Source organism: Artibeus jamaicensis, unplaced genomic scaffold, assembly GCF_021234435.1.
Source record: "Artibeus jamaicensis isolate MK-2021 breed Jamaican fruit bat unplaced genomic scaffold, CSHL_Jam_final contig_332, whole genome shotgun sequence".
NCBI classification, from domain to species: Eukaryota; Metazoa; Chordata; class Mammalia; order Chiroptera; family Phyllostomidae; genus Artibeus; species Artibeus jamaicensis.
Window position 1 is genome coordinate 4,642,001 of NW_026521788.1, and position 17,425 is coordinate 4,659,425.

A 17,425-nucleotide genomic window follows, 5' to 3' on the forward strand; every position below is an offset into this window, starting at 1 on the left:
CCGAGTAACACCTTTCAGCTTGGTACTTGAAAGAAAATTCACCTGCAGCAATTATCAATAAAGACTTTCTCTGTAGAGAAGAGAAATAAAACCAACAGGTTTTTCAATATATTTTTGAGTTCTTTCTTTTCACGTCTGACGACTACAAAAAAAAGGACCTTTGTCCTACATTGAAAGTAACCTGTTAGAATCAAATTGATTTTTAAGTACGTCTCAAAGGAGTACAAGTGAGTAATGATTAAACAGGTACCGGAGATGTGACGGCGTTATTATTCATGGTTTGTTTTCTCTGCCACTTTAACCGGCTAGTCTGCATTTCATTAGACATGCTCAGCAGAACTTCATTGGGTGGTTCCTCTAGTACTAAATGCAGTTTCTCTCCATTGGCAGTTATTTTAATGCCATTTGTGTGTGCGTGTTTGACTAGTTTATAAGTCTCGGCACGTCGGATCCAGTGACTTTGGCCTGGTGAAAAGCTCATGTGGATGAAAATGACAACACTTGTAATGCTCTAAAATGCTACTCTAGAACTCTCAAGCTTTAGCTTGCCTAAGTGTCTGTGAGAAAAATATTGTTTAAAAAGCAGTTTCAAGTGCCACCATCCCAGAGAGTCTGTTTTGCTCAGTCCCTGGTAGTGTCCAGAAACCTACTTTTAGAAGAACATCCTGGTGATGCTGATGTAGGTGATCAGTTTACCACCAGTGGAGAGAAACACTGCCCTGGGCTAGTGCTGTTCAAATTTTAATGTGCATACCCATCACCCCAAGATCTTGTTTAAATCTTGGTAAACTGCACATCGTTATTCTGTTGGGCTGAATGGGGCTTAAGATTATGCATATCAGATCCTAGATGCTTATGCTGTCCCTCCACACACCACACTGGGCATAGCCACTGGGTAGCTGGGCTGCAGTCTAGGCCCCGGGAATAATCACATTTAAAAAAAGGTTTTGCATGAGCAGTGCAATTGTTTGTTTATTGTGTGTTGATTTGGCAATTGGTTGAGGCTAGGCAAGGCAGGGCAGGGCAGGGCAATACATGTTGACTTACTTACAAGTATCAACAATGAAAATATGCCCAGAAATGGAACATATGCTTTACCTTCAGATACATTGAGGACAATGCAACTTTGATTTACCGTGATATTTATTTACTTATAATTTTTATTGCTGTTCAAGGATAGTTGTCTCCATTCCCCCTCCCACTCTCCCCTGCCCCACCTCCCATCCTCAATCTTGCCTCCCCTTCGGCTTTGTCCATGTGTCCTTTATACATGTCCCTTGATGACCCTTCCCCTAATTTCCCCCATTATCCCTCTCCCCTCTGGTTATTGTCAGTTTGTTCTTTATTTCAATGTCTCTGGCTCTACTTGGTTGCTTGTTTGTTTTGTTGATTAGGTTCCACTTATAGGTGAGATTATATGGTATTTTTCTTTTACCCCCTGGCTTATTTCACTTACCTTAATGCTCTCCAGTTCACTCCATGCTGTCACAAAAAGTAGGAGCTCCTTCTTTCTTTTTGCTGTGTAGTATTCCATGTAAATGTACCATAATTTTTTGATCCACTCATTTAGTGATGGGCACTTAGGCTTTTTTAAGCACTTGGCTATTGTAAATTGTGCTGCTATGAATATTGGGGTGCTTAGGTTCTTTTGAATCAGTGTGTCAGGATTCTTAGGGTATAATCCCAGCAGTGGAATAACTGGGTCAAAAGGTAGGTCCATTTTTAGTTTTTTGAGGAAATTCCATACTGTTTTCCACACTGGCTACACCACTCTTTATTCCCATCAACAGTGACCTGGGGTTCCCTTTGCTCCACAACCTCACCAGCAGTTGTTGTTTGTTGATTTGTTGGCCATTTTGACCTCTGTGAAGTGGTATCTCATTGTGGTTTTAATTCTCATCTCTCTGATAGCTAATGATGCTGAGCATCCTTTCATATGTCTCTGGGCCCTCCGTATGTCCTCCTTGGAGAAGTATCTGTTCATGTCCTTTGCCCATTTTTTAATTGGATTGTTTGTCTTCCTGGAGTGCAGTTGTGTGTGTTTATGTATTTTGGAGATCAAACCCTTGTCCAAGGTATCATTGGCAAATATATTTTCCCACGTGGTTGATTCTCTTTTCATTTTGCTGATGTTTTCTTTAGTGGCACAGAAGCTTTTTAATTTGATATAGTCCCATTTGTTTATTCTTTCCTTTATATTTGCCCTGAAGGACCTATTGGTGAAAATATTCCTGCATGTAATATCTGAGATTTTCCTGCCTATGTTCTCCTCTAGTATTTTTATGGTGTCATGACTTATGTTTAAGTCTTTTATCCATCTTGAGTTTATTTTTCTATATGGTATAAGTTGATTCAGTTTCATTGTTTTTTTTTTTTGCATGTAGCTGTCCAGATCTCCCAACACCATTTGATGAAAAGGCTATTTTTACTCCATTTTATACTTTTGTCCCTTTGTTGAATATTAATTGGCCATAGAGACATGGGTTTATTTCCAGACTCCCTATTCTGTTTCATGGATCCATGTGTCTGTTCTCATGCAAGTACCATACTGTTTTGATTATAGTGGCCTTGTAATATAGTTTGATATTAGGTATTGTGATCTTTTGTACTTTGTTCTTCCTCAAAATTGCTGCAACTACTTGGGGTCATTTATAGTTCCATATATATTTTTGAAATGTTTGTTCTATATCTGTGAAATATGCCATTGGTATTTTAATAGGGATGATTTACTATGATATTTAAAAAACAAATACAATAAACACACACACAAAACCTTAATTTACCTAGAAGATCATATGTAATTATTCAAAACTCATAATTAATATTGAAACAAAAATACACTAAAGTAATGTTGAAAAATGTGGCCATGCATCTCCTAAGTGGAAGTGGATTCTAGGCTCTTCCATTTAATTCTGCTCACTGTTTACTACTTTTATATCAACAATATGAAACACCTGAAAACGCAGTCATTTCCAGAAAGAAAATTGTTTACCTTTTTTCAAAAATAACTCCTCAATCATCAGAATTCTTCCTGATACCAGCTTCTCTTCTTCCTCCTTCTTGTAAAAGTAGCCACAGATGGTGGTATGTAAAGGTACAAGCAGAACTAGTTTGAGTAGTAGGTTTGTTTTAAGAGTGAGTGCTGAATCTTCCAGCACGACAGCTTGGTGGGGATGCTGTTTGTAGAATGGCTGTGTTGGTGCGTGTTTATTCTGCTGCCTCATTACACTCCAGCAGCGCTGGACCCAGGAGATATCCCATTAGTGTGAAGGGCACCTTCACTGAACTCCCCCCAGAGATTAGCTAGTTTGGTTGATGGGTTTAGACATGTCTCATTTCTGGTTTCCAGATTTCATGGTATGCCAGAGCAATGGATTTTAGAGGTACACTGGTACTGCCAAAGTTTTAGAAAAGCATTAATATCCCCACACACCAGCTTCTTTATACGTGGACTAAAAAACTCTGTGCTGTTAAATGCCCCAAATTAGAATAATCTGACTACAATGATGGATGAAAGAGAAACAGTTGAAGAGAAATGGGTTCTTTTAAGTTGGAGGAAAGCTGAGATTACATGTTCCAGTTGCATCGGGGAGTTACAGGTGAATGGAAAAAGAAAAAAGAGAAAGCTTAGCCTCACCCTCTGGTGTTCCGATGCAGAAGATCTGGGGAGGAACCCTCCGTGACACTCATCCATCTATCATTTTAGAGAGGTGGAGAAGCTCTGGAGTAATCTCTCAAATATTTAAACATAATCTACTCATCTGTCATGTACCAGTCTCTCATTTGTCCTATACTAATTACTTGGCATTTCCTTGGTGTAAAGAACATGAACCACTAAATAAGAACAGGGCAAGAAACATCCAGTCCTGCTCCATCCCCCTGAAGCAAGTATTTTTATTTAAACTTTTAGTAAAGTTCAACTTCCCACTTGGCATGTGGGAAGTCCTCTAGATTGGTAGAAGTTCCCTATACTTGTAAAGCCCTAGGGGAGGAAAAGAATCCTTTTTTGCTTCACTCATCTTCGGTGCACTGGCTGGGACCCTTAAAACAGACTGACAACAGAAAGATTAACAGGAGAAAAACAAACAAGTTTAGTCACACCTGCATGATGCATACTCAGGATAAGTAACTCAGTGGGTGGTTAGAACTTGGGCTCACACAGCATCTTAACAATAGAACAATTATTAGTGGTAAGATACAGGAAATGGACTTTGAGTTTCTAGGAATGGCAAATTACAGGAAGGCAAATATATAGGGGAGCTAATGAAAGATAAAGGCTACTTAATACATTTTATTATGTAGATTCCTTTGGTATCTTCTTTGGGCAAATAAGGGTAACTTTTGTCTTTCCCCTTAAAGAGGGAAGGGGGGACACCTTCACGTATTTATGTCCTGCTTTTAGCTAAGTAGGGGAAGGGTAAAGAACTTTCCTGTATCAACTTCTCAGTTGCCTTTAGCTCATAGTATTTGTTATGCTGAGAGGTATATTTTGGGTTGAATATTCTACTACACTTCAGAGCCTTGCATTGCTAATAGTTATGATATGAATATATGATGTCATATGTACATAGCATATATGCACGATATATATGATAATATTTTTTAAATTGAGGTATAATTGATATAACATTATGTTAGTTTCAGGTATAAAATGTAATGATTTAATATTTGTACATACTGTACAATCATCTCCACAGTAAGTCCAGTTAACATCTATCACCATATATATATTAATTTTTTTCTTGTGACAAGAACTTTCAAGATCCATTCTCCCAGAAGCTTTCAAATATTCAACACAGTGTTTTTACCTATAGTTGCCATGCTGCACATTATATCCTCAGGACTCATTCACTTTATAACTGGATATTTGGACCTTTGACCTCAGATAACCACCAATGTGCTCTCCATAGTCATGTGCTCCAGTTTTTGTTTGTTTTTTTTTGATTCCACATATAGGGGAGATCATACAATACTTATCTTTCCCTGTCTGACTTCTTTCACTTAGTATAACGCCCTGGATGTCCAGCTATGTTGTCACAAATGGCATGGTTTCCTTTTTATGGCTGAATATTATTCTATTGTATGTGTCACATTTAAAAAAAATCTTCACCCAGTGATGTATTTATTGATTTTAGAGAGAGAGGAAGGGTGGGGAGAGAGAGAGAGAGAGAGACATCTCTGTGAGAGAGAAACATTGATTGATTGCCTTCCATATGTGCTCCAACGAGGGGTCGAGCCCACATCCTAGATATGTGCCCTGCCTGGGAATTGAACCCGCAGACTTTTGGTGTATGGGACCATGCTCCAACCAGCTGAGCCACCTGGCCGGGGCTGTGCCATTTTTTTTATCGATTCATTTATCAATGGACATTTACATTGTATCCAATATGCTTTTAAGAAGGAAGGAGAGACTGAGGGAGCATCTCAAGAGTTGGGCCTAACACCTGCAATACAGGATATGCTTAGAGCTCGGTGGGAGAACCTAACTGAGAATAATCAACCTCAGCTATGTAAGCTGGACTTTTAAACACAGTTGATTCACTTAAACCCTTATCAAACATATTTATGTTAATATTATTTACAATATGTTTGTACATTTACACACACTTAATGAGGGTATTATATACCTGGCCATGTTGTAAACACGGTATGTGTATTAACACACTTCATACAACAACTTACTTTTCAAATGAAAAAAAATGAAGCAAAGATAGTTTAAGTAACTTGCCCAGAGTTATGCAGATAAAAAGCACTTAATGGCTGGAGAATAGGGGCTGAGATATGAGGTCTGTGTTTGTGCATTCAGGGAAATTCTGCTCATGTCACTGATGAACAACCAGCTAAGTTCTTTCTCTACTTGCTGTCTCAACAGGGCATCGTGCTCCAAATAGGAGCTGGTCTTGACCTGTCTGCTGTTCTTCCGGTACTCCTCTCCACTAGGGCACACTCTTGTGATTTCCCTTAGTGAAATAAATGGGGTAAATGAAATCCAGGTCCCAGTGAGGTACATTCTACCTCTACATTGCAGATGAAAAGTACTATACTGCAAAGTATTGTAAAAAATTGAAAAAAGGGAGGATGTATAAGAACTTAAGGAAATTAGGGCCATGGCTGGTGTGGCTCAGTGGATTGAGTGCTGGACTGCGAAGCGGAGGGTGGCTGGTTCAATTCCCAGTCAGGACACATGCCTGGGTTGTAGGCCAGGTTCCCAGGTGTGGAGAGCGCAAGAGGCAACCACACATTGATGATTTTCTCCCTGTCTTTCTTCCTCACTGGCCCTCTGTCTAAAAATAAATAAGTAAAATCTTAAAAACAAAGAAATTAGGAATTCCTGTTTAGCAGACCTATAGAATCTTCTATAGACACTTGACTCTGTCATCTGGAGAAACAGGCTTTAAAAGAAATGTCTTGAGGATCGTATCATAATGATGTATCTCTTTAGACTTTGGGAAGGTCTAATCATAGGCTATCTAAGAACAGAGGGATATATAACATACAGCATGCGTGTGCATACATGCAACACACACCATATATGTACATGCCCATGCACACACTTACTCTTAATATTAATTTTTTAGTAATGGATCTATTTTTCAGATGTTGCTATAGAAAAAGGGTACATAGTTCAAGGAACAGAGGGATTGTTTTGAAACATACAGTATCCAGAGAGCATAATTTAGGTTGAGCAGGGCTGACTGGGGGGGCTGGCATGGTAGAGGGGAATACAGGGAAAACAGTGAGTTGTGGACTAGCGGAGAGACCATTGGACTAGAAATCAAGAAAGCCTGTAATTTAGTTCCGATTGTGACAGGAAGTCTATGGGACTTTGGGGAAGTCATTTAACTTCTCTGAGTGATAGTTCCAATATTTATAAAACAAGAGAGCTGGGTGAGATTTTGTTCAGCACTGAACATGATGTCTCCACGATATGGAAAAGGAAAATGCAAAAATTGGAAAAAAATACCAGCCCCGCTTTACATTCTTACCAGCTCTTTCTTGGGATAAAGACTGTCCCAAGCAGAGGAGATGTGTGTAGGAAGAATCCAAAGCATGAAAAGTTGGGTCTCTTGTCCACAGAGGACCAGTCTGCTGGAGTAGCTCCTAAGAATGGTTTCTTACTTCTCAGAGACACGAGGACCATTTTTCACCTATGGGATGGACAAGAGGCCACAAACTTGAGAATGTTCTCTGTGGGTGTGGGTAACAGGCCCTGCGTACATTGCTGATGAGAGAATAAATGGTACAAACCCTGGGAAGGGCGATTTGCAGCATCTGTCAAGTACCTATCCTACCAAATACCTATCCTTTTACCCTACCAATTCTAATTCTGGGCATTTGTCTTATAAGAACACTAACAGATTTCCAGAATATATCAGAACAGCAAATACGCAAGATACCAAAATGCCTATCAAAAGATTATTTTTTTGTTAAACAAATTAGGTTACCTGCATGTAATGCAATATAGCTATAAAACAACATTAGCATGCACTTTATGTAAAAAGTGCGTAAGTTAAAAAAAAGCAGTATTTGCTTAGCAAGCAGTAACTTGCTAAGTTAAAAAAAAAGCAGTATTAAAAATGCCAAGAGTATGCTATCATTTGAAATAAATAAGAATAGAGTAGATAAAACTATATATTCACATTTGCTTCTAATATCCCTCATTAAATGAAGGGAATCTGTAAGAATAAACAAAACAGCTCTATCAGTAAGAAGATAGAAGTAATAGTGAGGCTTTTATTTGTATACCTTTCCAGCATTCTAGATTCATAAACCTATGGATGTAACAATTTTTTTATGGTCTGAATGTTTGTGTCCCCGCAAAATTTGATGTTGAATCCTAACCCATAGCAGATGGTATAAGGAGGTGAGGACTTTGGGAGGTGATTAAGTCCTAAAGGTACAGTCCTCATGAACAGAATTAGTGCCCTTAAAACAAGAGACCCCAGGCTCCAGAGGGGCCCCTCACCAGCTCAGCCATGGGAGAAGACATTGAAAAGACAGTCCTCTGTGAACCAGAAAGCCCTCTCCAAACACAAAAATTGTTGGCACCATGATTTTAGACTTCCAGCCTCCAGAACTGTGAGAAGTTGGGCCTATCAGAATAATTGAGCGGGTTACGAAGGGCGCTCTGGTCACAGCAGTTCATCTAGCTGCATGCAATGTTCATACAGATTTAGAGATGATTAGAACTGACTAACTATTGACTTGCTTTTAGTTATCACCATTCTTTGATCATTCTAAATAATGGAAATTCAGCGTGGTCCTCCCCACCCTTGGGTGGCCACTGTTGGACAGAAATCCCTGGTGCCCAGGAGGCAGTGAGAGTGACAGGAGCTGCAGTGGGGGAGGCTGTCAGGGCCAGACTGTGCAGGCCTTGTGGGCCCAGATGAGGAATACTGTCTTTATTCTAAACACAATGGAAAGCAATGGAAGAGGAGTAATATGACCCAATTAAGGTTTAAAATGTTGCTGGGGTAGCTGTGGAAGAACGAATTGGTGAGCTGCAAGAGGGGCAGCTGGGAGCCTGGAACGAAGCTGTGACATTGGGGGTTGTGTTAGGCTTCGAGATAGATTTCAACCGCAGGGTGTTGCAGCATATAGTAAGTACCCATGGGAGTGTCTACTGGGTTTTATCCATCTCTGTATCCCTAGAGCTTCACACAGTACCTGGTGAATATTGGGAGCTCAAGTTCTCTTAAACTGTGTTAAAGAAAATAATCAAGGGCTACAGAAGCTTCTGGAACCTTTGTGGGTTGAGTTCATGATGATTTAGTACATAATTGCATGTGAAGGTGGGAGAGTCACTGTAGGTTGAAACACTAGTTCTCGAGTGGGACAGACTTTGATATGAATTCCAATTCTGCTTCTCACTAGTTATTTACAGCCCTGAGCCTCAGTTTCCTCATCAGCCAGTTGAGGTCATAACTATCCTCACACCAAGGTTGCTGTGGGATTAAATGATATGTTGGTGAAGTGCTTAGCTGTGTAGCTGTCATGTAAGAAAAAATTTATATTCAGTAGCTATTATAGCTATTCGCCTTTTAATGTTATTTGTAATTTCTCTCCCAAATAAAGTTAGTGCAGAAATACCTGTTTTGGTCCACTGAGTGTTTGGAGACACTACTTACTAAGAGTCCAAGTCCCGGACCCTTCCCCAGCTCAGCCCTCCGGAAGGCTGGGGAAGATGGTACAGGGACGTCTTGAGACTATGCCTCAGTTCCTGTTGGCGTCAGGTGACTACATGCCAGTGCTGGCTGGAGCCAGCTGGCCCTGGCTGGAACTGGTTTGTTGTGAGAGCTGATTTTGCCCAACTGCAAATTCGGTGACCTCTCCTTGGTAGTTTGAAATCCAGGAAGTGGGAGTGGAAGTAGTTGCATCACTGAAGTTGATTAACACCGCAAAGAGGATTTTCTTTACAGCCCCCCCCATCCCCCCACCCCACCTCTTTGCCTGGCATTTACCTGTTTGGTGGTCTGAGGCAGTGGAAAGGTACCAGGGCTTTGGATTTGCTAGATGCTACCAGGTAGAACCCACTCCTCCTCTGCCCTTCTCCTCACCATTGGAGGCAAAGGCTTTCTTGCCCTTTCCTGGTCTTCCTCATAGTGACCTCAGAGCCGCTGGGCTCTGAAGTGTGGCAATGGGGCTTCTTTAGCTCCCTGGCAGTGCAGACATGATCTCTCAAGCAGACCTTGTTGGAAAAAAAATAGAAAACACAGACACAGAATTAACAGAGCCCACTGATAAACTAACGTTTCTCTCTAGTGTCGATCATTATTGTCTTTGCTCATGGCACGCCAGCTCTTCTGGAATATTCCACGTTCTTCTGTCTTTATGTCTTTGCTTTAATGTCGGCCAAATCATGCATCAGCCCACACCCCACCTCCTCTGAGAGGCCTTCCTTAAGCACTCAGTCTAAAGGGACTGGCTCCCAGCCCAGGCCCTCTCCACCACATTACCATGTTTTAGGGTTTTTTAATTGCAGTTATAATTACTGAAATTAGGCTTAATGTTCCCTATTTCCCAGAGTGTAAGGTGCCAGTGATTTTTGCCTGCTTTTCAAAGTCCTGTTTCTCTTTGACTGAGGGCTGATCTTCTGCCTGCTCTCACTCTTTCAAACCTCTCTCCTCACGCCTACCTTTGAGCTTCCGCTCCTGACCCTTTCAAATCGCACCGTGTCTCCTTCAAGGCCCAGTTCATGGTTCATGTCGTATAAACCTCCTGGATTTCTTCTACCTGCAGCAGGAGCTGTGCAGAACCTCAAGCTGCTCATTTGTCAGCAAGTTAGCCAGTGTTTCTAACTAGATTTTAGCCTTCCTAAAGTCAGATTGCCTTAGTGATAAGCACTGAGAACATGGGTAAAAAATCTCTTGTTTTTTTTTTTTTTTATTGATTATGCCATTACATTTGCTCTATTCCCCCCTCCCTTCCCCTCCACCCTGCATACCCCTCCCCCACCATTTCCCCCTTTAGTTCATGAACACGTGTCTCAAATTCTTTAGATTCTGTATTTCCCCCTACTATTCTTACCCTCCCCCTATCTATTTTCTATCTACTGTCTATACTACTTATTTTCTGTACCTTCTCCCCCCTTCCCCCTCCTCCCACTCCCCTGTTGCTAACCCTCCATGTGATCTTCATTTCTATGGTTCTGCTCCTGATCTAGCTGTCCTCTTAGTTTGCTTTTGTTTTAGGTGTGGTTCTTAATAACTGTGAGTTTGCTGTCCTTTCACTGTTCATCTTTTTTATCTTCTTTTTCTTAGGTGAGTCCCTTTAACATTTCATATAGTAAGGGCTTGGTGATGATGAAATCCTTGAATTTGACCTTATCTGAGAAGCACTTTATCTGTCCTTCCATTCTAAATGAAAGTTTTGCTGGGTAGAGCAATCTTGGTTGTAGATCTTTGGTTTTCATGACTTGGAATACCTCTGTCCAGCCCCTTCTTGCCTGTAAGGTCTCTTTTGAGAAATCAGCTGACAGTCTGATGGGAACTCCTTTGTAGGTGACTGTCCCCTTAGCTCTTGCTGCTTCTAGGATTCTCTCCTTCATTTTAATCTTGGCTAATGTAATTATGATGTGCCTTGGTGTGTTCCTTCCCGGGTCCAACTTCCTCGGGACTCTCCGAGCTTCCTGGATCTCTCGGAAGTCTATTTCCTTTGCCAGATTGGGGAAATTCTCCTTTATTATTTGTTCAAATAATTTTTCAACTGGTGGTTGTGCCTTTCCCCCTTCTGGTACCCCTATAATTCGGATGTTGGAACGTTTAAAGATGTCCTGGAGTTTCCCAAGCCTCTCCTCATTTTTCTGAATTCTTATTTCTTCATTCCTTTCTGCTTGATCATCTTTTTCTTCTGTCTGGTGTTCTCCCTTGATTTGAGTCCCAATTTTCTTTCCATCACTATTGGTATCTTTTGTATCACCATTCATTTCAATTAATTTAGCTTCCATATGTTTCTCTAATTTGTGACTAAAATCCACCAGTTCTGTAAGGATCTTTATAACCAGTGTTTTGAACTGTGCATCTGAAAGACTGGCTATTTCTTCATCACTTAGGTCTATCGGTTCTGGGGCTCTGAGTTGTTCTAGAGCCATTTTTGGTTTATTCGTGCTGTTTAGTGAGCGGAGCGAAGCCTTAGTTGTTTACCAGGACGGGGCGACCCAGGTCGCTGGTTTGTGACGCTGTGTGTGGGGGCAGGGTCAGAGAGGGAGCGATGGCGTTCCTCTCCGCTAGCCCAGCGCATCCAGACACTCAAAGGCCTCGGGCTTGCTTTTCCGATCCTAATTTTGCGAGCCTGCTGCGCCGCGCGGGTTTCCCTTCTCACTGGTTTCTCCGCACGTAAATGCGCGCGACTGAGCGACCCACTGCGCCTCTTCCCTATGCGCTCCGCAGCCAGCTCGCTGGCGATCAGCCCTCGGTTGCCTGCGCGCCCCGCGCACCGCCCCGGGAATTTTTTCTTGCTAACCTGCTCTGCTTCTGGCCTCGCTCCTCCTACCGGTCCAGCCGAGTATCTAGTTGTCCTTTGGACTCCGTATTGTCGATTTTCCGTGTGGCTTGGTTGTGACTGCTGTTAAAAATAGTTGTTCTTAGATTTGGTTGTGCACAGAGGCGAGGTGGACCCTCCACCTACTTCTCCATCTTGGCGGAAGTCAAAAATCTCTTGTTTTTTGACGCACTGATCCGCCTGTGACCAGGCTGGGGAGGTGAGGTTGGGAGAGGGGTTGAGGTTTAGGAAGTAATATGTCATGTGAGAACCAGGTCAATATTTTAGCTCAGGGGTTCTCAGCCTTGGCTGTGCAGTAGGGCTCTTTTAATAAAGTTCATTTTAAAAAAGAAAAAAAAAGGCAAGCTCAGGTCCCACTATTTACTAATTGAATCAGAATCTATGGGAGTAGGGCAGCTGCATTCATGCTATTTCAAAGTCCCGTGGGTGATTCTGAGGCATCATGAGGTTGGGGACCACTGCGAAGGTGAGAGAAACAAGCCCCCACACAGCATGAAAGCAAAGCTGTAATGAAACACTGTAACTCTTACACTCCTAGGTAAGAAGTCATTGAAACTCAGGGAACCTGGAATATTAGAAATAGCTTTTTAAATTGAACTTACTGGGGTGTCATTGGTTAATAGAATTATATAGGTTTCTGGTGTAAAATTCTGTACCACATCATCTGTACACTGTACTGTGTGATCTGCATCCCAAGTCAGATCACCCTCCATCACCAGAGGAACAGCTTTTGTATACTTTGGTCTTCCCGCTGAAGGGCCGAGGACTTGGTGCCAGAGCACCACCCTGTCCCACTGTCCCAGACCCTGAATTTTGAGCAGTGGTTCTTGGTAGTACGTGACATATCCAGCATGTTGGCGATAACTGAAATATTCTACATATATTATTTAACACAATCACATTTTGCACTGCTCCAAGTTTAATAAATCTCACAGCTAGAAAAGTACTTGGTATTATTTTAGTAATATAGAAGTATCTGAGCAGCTTGCCATGATCAATGTTTGCAGAGTTCTTTCCACCCCATTTTTCAGTATTATTTCCCCTGAAGTATAGCAGGTCCCCCCTAATCCTCAGTGTAAGGAGTGATCAGGTGCAACCTTGCCTGAGGCTCTGAGAACTTGACACGTTACACATTAATCTCATTTAAAATGTTCATAACATTTTCTGAAAAGGATTTGTTGGTTTTTAAAGCAAAATGATTCTAGCAAAGAGCCTTGTGCACTAAGGAGGTATCTTCCCAGGAAAGGAAAGAAGATATCTTTCTTCTTCTAAAAGTTAAGAAATCTTAGGGAAAAATAATAAACACTTGTCAGATATTTAAAATTTGCTCTTTGTTGTATTTTTCCCACTACCATTTAGTTCCCTTGTGTTCCCCAGCAATCACCACAGGGCAGTCCATGTGCATGAATCCTTTTTCTTTTTGCTCAATCCATCTACCCCTAACCATCATCTACTCTCCATCTGTGAGTCTGTCCCCATTTTCCTCAGTTCAGTTTGTTCATCAGATTCCATATATGAGTGAAATCATGTGATATTTGGCTGACTGGCTTATTTCTCTGGCTTATTTCATTTATCATAATGTTTTCCAGGTCCATCCATACTGTCACAAAGGGTAAAAGTTTTCTTCTTTTTTATGGCTGAGTAGTATTCTGCTGTGTAAATGTCCCATGGTTGTTTTATCCACTCATCTACTGATGGACACTTGGGCTGCTTCCATATCTTGGCGATTGTAAATAACACTGCAATGAACAGGGAGGAGGGATGCTTATTATGTTCTTTGGAATTATTGTTTTGGGTTCTTTTGGATATATTCCCAAAAGTGGGATTCCTGGGTCTGTAGGCAGATCCATTTAAAAATTTTTGAGCCATCTCCTTGCTGCTTTCCACAGGGGCTGCCCCAGTCCGTATTCCTATCCCAGTGCAGAGGGTCCCCCTTCCCCCACGTCCTCACTGGCACTGGTTGTTCAGTGACTTGTTGATGGTGGCCATTCTGACAGGTGTGAGATGGTATCCACTGTGGTTCTAGTTTGCATTTCTCTGATGATTAGTGATGTTGAACATCTTTTCATAAGTCTATTGGCCCTCCGTATGTCCTCTTTGGAGAAGTGTCTATTCAGGTCTTTTGCATTTTTTGAAAAAAAAATTTGTTGCTCAGATACAGTTGTCCCCATTTCCCCACCATTGCTCTCCCCTTCCCTGCCCACCTCGTCCTTCCCACATTCAATCCTCCCTCTTGTTGTCCTGGTCCATGGGTCCTTTATACAGGTTCCTACTTTTTAATTGTGTTGTTGGTGGGGTTTTTTTGGTATTGAGTTTTGTAAGTACTTTATAAATTTTGGACATTAACTTCTTATTTGATATGCACTATTAGCTCCAAGCTTTTCTTTCTGACTCATTTCTTCACTACTATGATTTTTTTAATTTCTTAGTAAATTTTTTCTTTCGGACAAAAGAGGCACAAGGATTTTTTTTAAGTTTGTCTTTGACCCACTTCACCTTTATGTGATATGAAGGAAGGTCCTGGCAGTGACTGGGTTATGAGGGACGGCAGCCATCAGGGGAAATCAAGGTGGAGCACACATTATTCCTTCAGCCCAGCCCATCTTCCTTGGTGTCTTCACTTACATCTCGTGGTGATCCGATCTGTACTGCAGTCTCCTTATTTACTGTTTATCAGTGCCCATTGCTCAATTTCTTGCTCAAAGTCCTTGCTACGTCCCTTTCTCTGCCTTCCCGCATTTGTCTACTGTACTCCAGGACACACTTCCACCTTCCTTGATGCTGTAGCACAATTTCCCTTTTCTTTCTCTTCCCAGGGGTGATCCTCAGTGACCTCAATATCCACAAAGCTTCACTGTCCTTTCTTGACCTCTGTCTCTATTCCAATCAGGCAGCCTCTTGACAAGGCCACTCTGTCCCTAGCACTTAGAATTTGTCACCTCTTCCTCCCATCATAACTTCTTAACTGGTCACAGTTCCCACTAGATCATATGTACTGACCCTGCTCGAATCCATCTCTGTTCCTACCTGCTTGTCTTGCTTTTTCTCATCAAATCTACCAGTCTCAACCTGGTTTGTATGTGCTAACCATCCAGTCTCAATTCCATGGTGAACTCTTCTCTTATACCCCTCGCCTGTCATACATTTTCCAATCTTTGCTCTGTGTCCCCTTATTTTTTCCACCTTACCCTGACAATGGATTTGCTAAAGAAAGTAACAAACCTATACAGCAGGCTAAGCCCACTGTAGCTTCTTAGGGCGTTTTTACAACCTTCAAGCAATTTTATATTTTTATTCATCTCATGTAGACACTTTCATTATGACCGTCCCAAATATTTCCCACTGTGATAAAGAGCCTCTTCCAGTCTTGACTCAATTTCCTCTCCTGTCATTAGCCCCATTCATCTATGTAAACATAATTACTATTTACTGAGTTGTATGTCTATCTATTTATGATAAATATATGTTAACCTAAAGCATGAAGATGAAACCTCAGACTTCCTGGCAAAAATATCATCCAACGTAAAGTTCTCTCCACCCCAAATCTCTTTCCTCCCTTGCTTTGGCCTTCGACCCAGTGCTGTTATTCTGGTTAGCAAGGCAGTCGCATCCCTTTGTGTTCTCTAGCCTATCTCCGCTCACTCTCTGTGAGCAGTTATCTACTCCTGCATAGCCACTCCCGTCCATTGTCACTGGCTCCTTATGCTTTAATAATTATAAGTGTAGCTCAGGCTAATTGAGGGTTTGTTGTGAGTCAGATCCGAGCCAAGTGTTTCATACACACAGTCACCTTTAATACTTCCTCATAAAGAAGATGTGATTATTAAATGGAGAAGGAAACAGAGAGTTTAAGGAACTTGTCCAAGTGACAGTTACATGATGGAGTTGAGACTGAAACTTAGAAATTTGCTCCCAGAGGCTGTTCTTATAACCCCTTGACTTTGCCTGCACACATGCAGAATGTTGGCTGGACCCTGCTACTCCCCTCCGTGTACTTGCAACCTCATCCTTAGCTTTCACTGCCAAAGTGACCCCACATTTCTCTCCAGCCACAGCCTCTAACTCTTCACAGACCATGCACTCAGGCCCTTGTCTTCTGCCTCACACTCTATAAAAATTGATCTCTGAATGGTCACTAATGGTCAAATCCAGCAATTTTTTCTTGTGCAGTGCTTCATTCTATTGACTCTGTACCTCTTCTTGAAACATTTTCTTCTGAGCCATATATGTTTCTAGTTTCTCCTGCAACCTCTCTGACCACTGTGTCTTTTCCTATTGGCAGATACTGCTAATTCTAGGTCAATTTGGAGAAAAATCCTGTCTCTATAACCAAGAAGGCTGAGACACCAATGGGCCAGGGCAGAAGATGACTGATCAGTTTCCTGAGACTGTAGGCTGCAGCTTAATTTTGGGTGCAAATGCAACCAAAAAGTGTCTAATACAAAGTCCTGTAGTCAGAAGATATTTTGAAGGCAATTTTAAATTACCTGAAGTAATTAGAGCCAGAAAGTATGCGTTCTGGAGTCATTCATTCTGATTGGCTTCCTAGCATCATCAGCTATGAGCTATGTGACTTTGCAAGGAAGGCAGCCTCTCGCAGTTTCCTCTGTATAAAATGGCTCTAATAATACCATAGGGTTGTAGTACAGGGGTCAATCTATTGGGCTGTTGTGAGGGTTAAATGAAATAAATGAGTGCTGGATAAAAGCTCATTATAATTTATTCATTTGATTATTTGCTCATCAAATATATATTGGATGCCCACTTTGTGTCAAGCATACTCTGGGTGCTGGGGAGACAGTGTTCTCCAGGTACAGACACAACACCTGCTCTCGTGGAGTTTTACGGTCTAGCTGGGAAGATCGCTGTTTAATAACGCTCCCCTTCATTTACTTAGATCAAGGCTACTGATAGGGAGTGGTGGGAGATGAAGTTGGAAAGACAGGATTTGTGAGATTTGAAGAATCACGTGGGCCAGTTTGGGGACAGCATCCTAATCTGGTTGGTCACCGCTGAAGGTTTCCTGCAGGGAAGTGATATGAAGCTGCTGTTTTCGGAGGATGGGTTAGAACTGAATGAGCGAGACTAGTAAGTATGGCCGATTATGGGCTCATTAATTAGCCATTAGTCTTTGTGAGAATTATGAAGATCTGAGCTAGTACTTTGGCAGTGAAGTTGGACAGAAAGGTTCTGAGAGTTATTTGGGGATAGAATTATCATGGTACTTTCCCAAGTTCTCACTGGTTTCCTCTACACATCGACTTCCTCCGAGTTCCAGCACCTTTAGAGGCCAACAGAATTTATACCTCTCCCCTCAGTCCAAATGGACAGCCCCCACCCCTCGCCCCTCTCTCATTCCTAGCTTGCCAACTAGCATTTTTCTACTGGCTTTCCTGTCCTTCTCCTCAGGGCTTTCACGACACTG

General features: G+C 41.7%; 1 protein-coding gene across 1 annotated transcript in view; it reads left to right on the forward strand.

The window, feature by feature from the left end:
- The window catches only part of ANKRD22 (ankyrin repeat domain 22), a 31,093-nt gene that overhangs the window by 771 nt on the left and 12,897 nt on the right, over positions 1–17,425 (forward strand). The window lies entirely within an intron of this gene.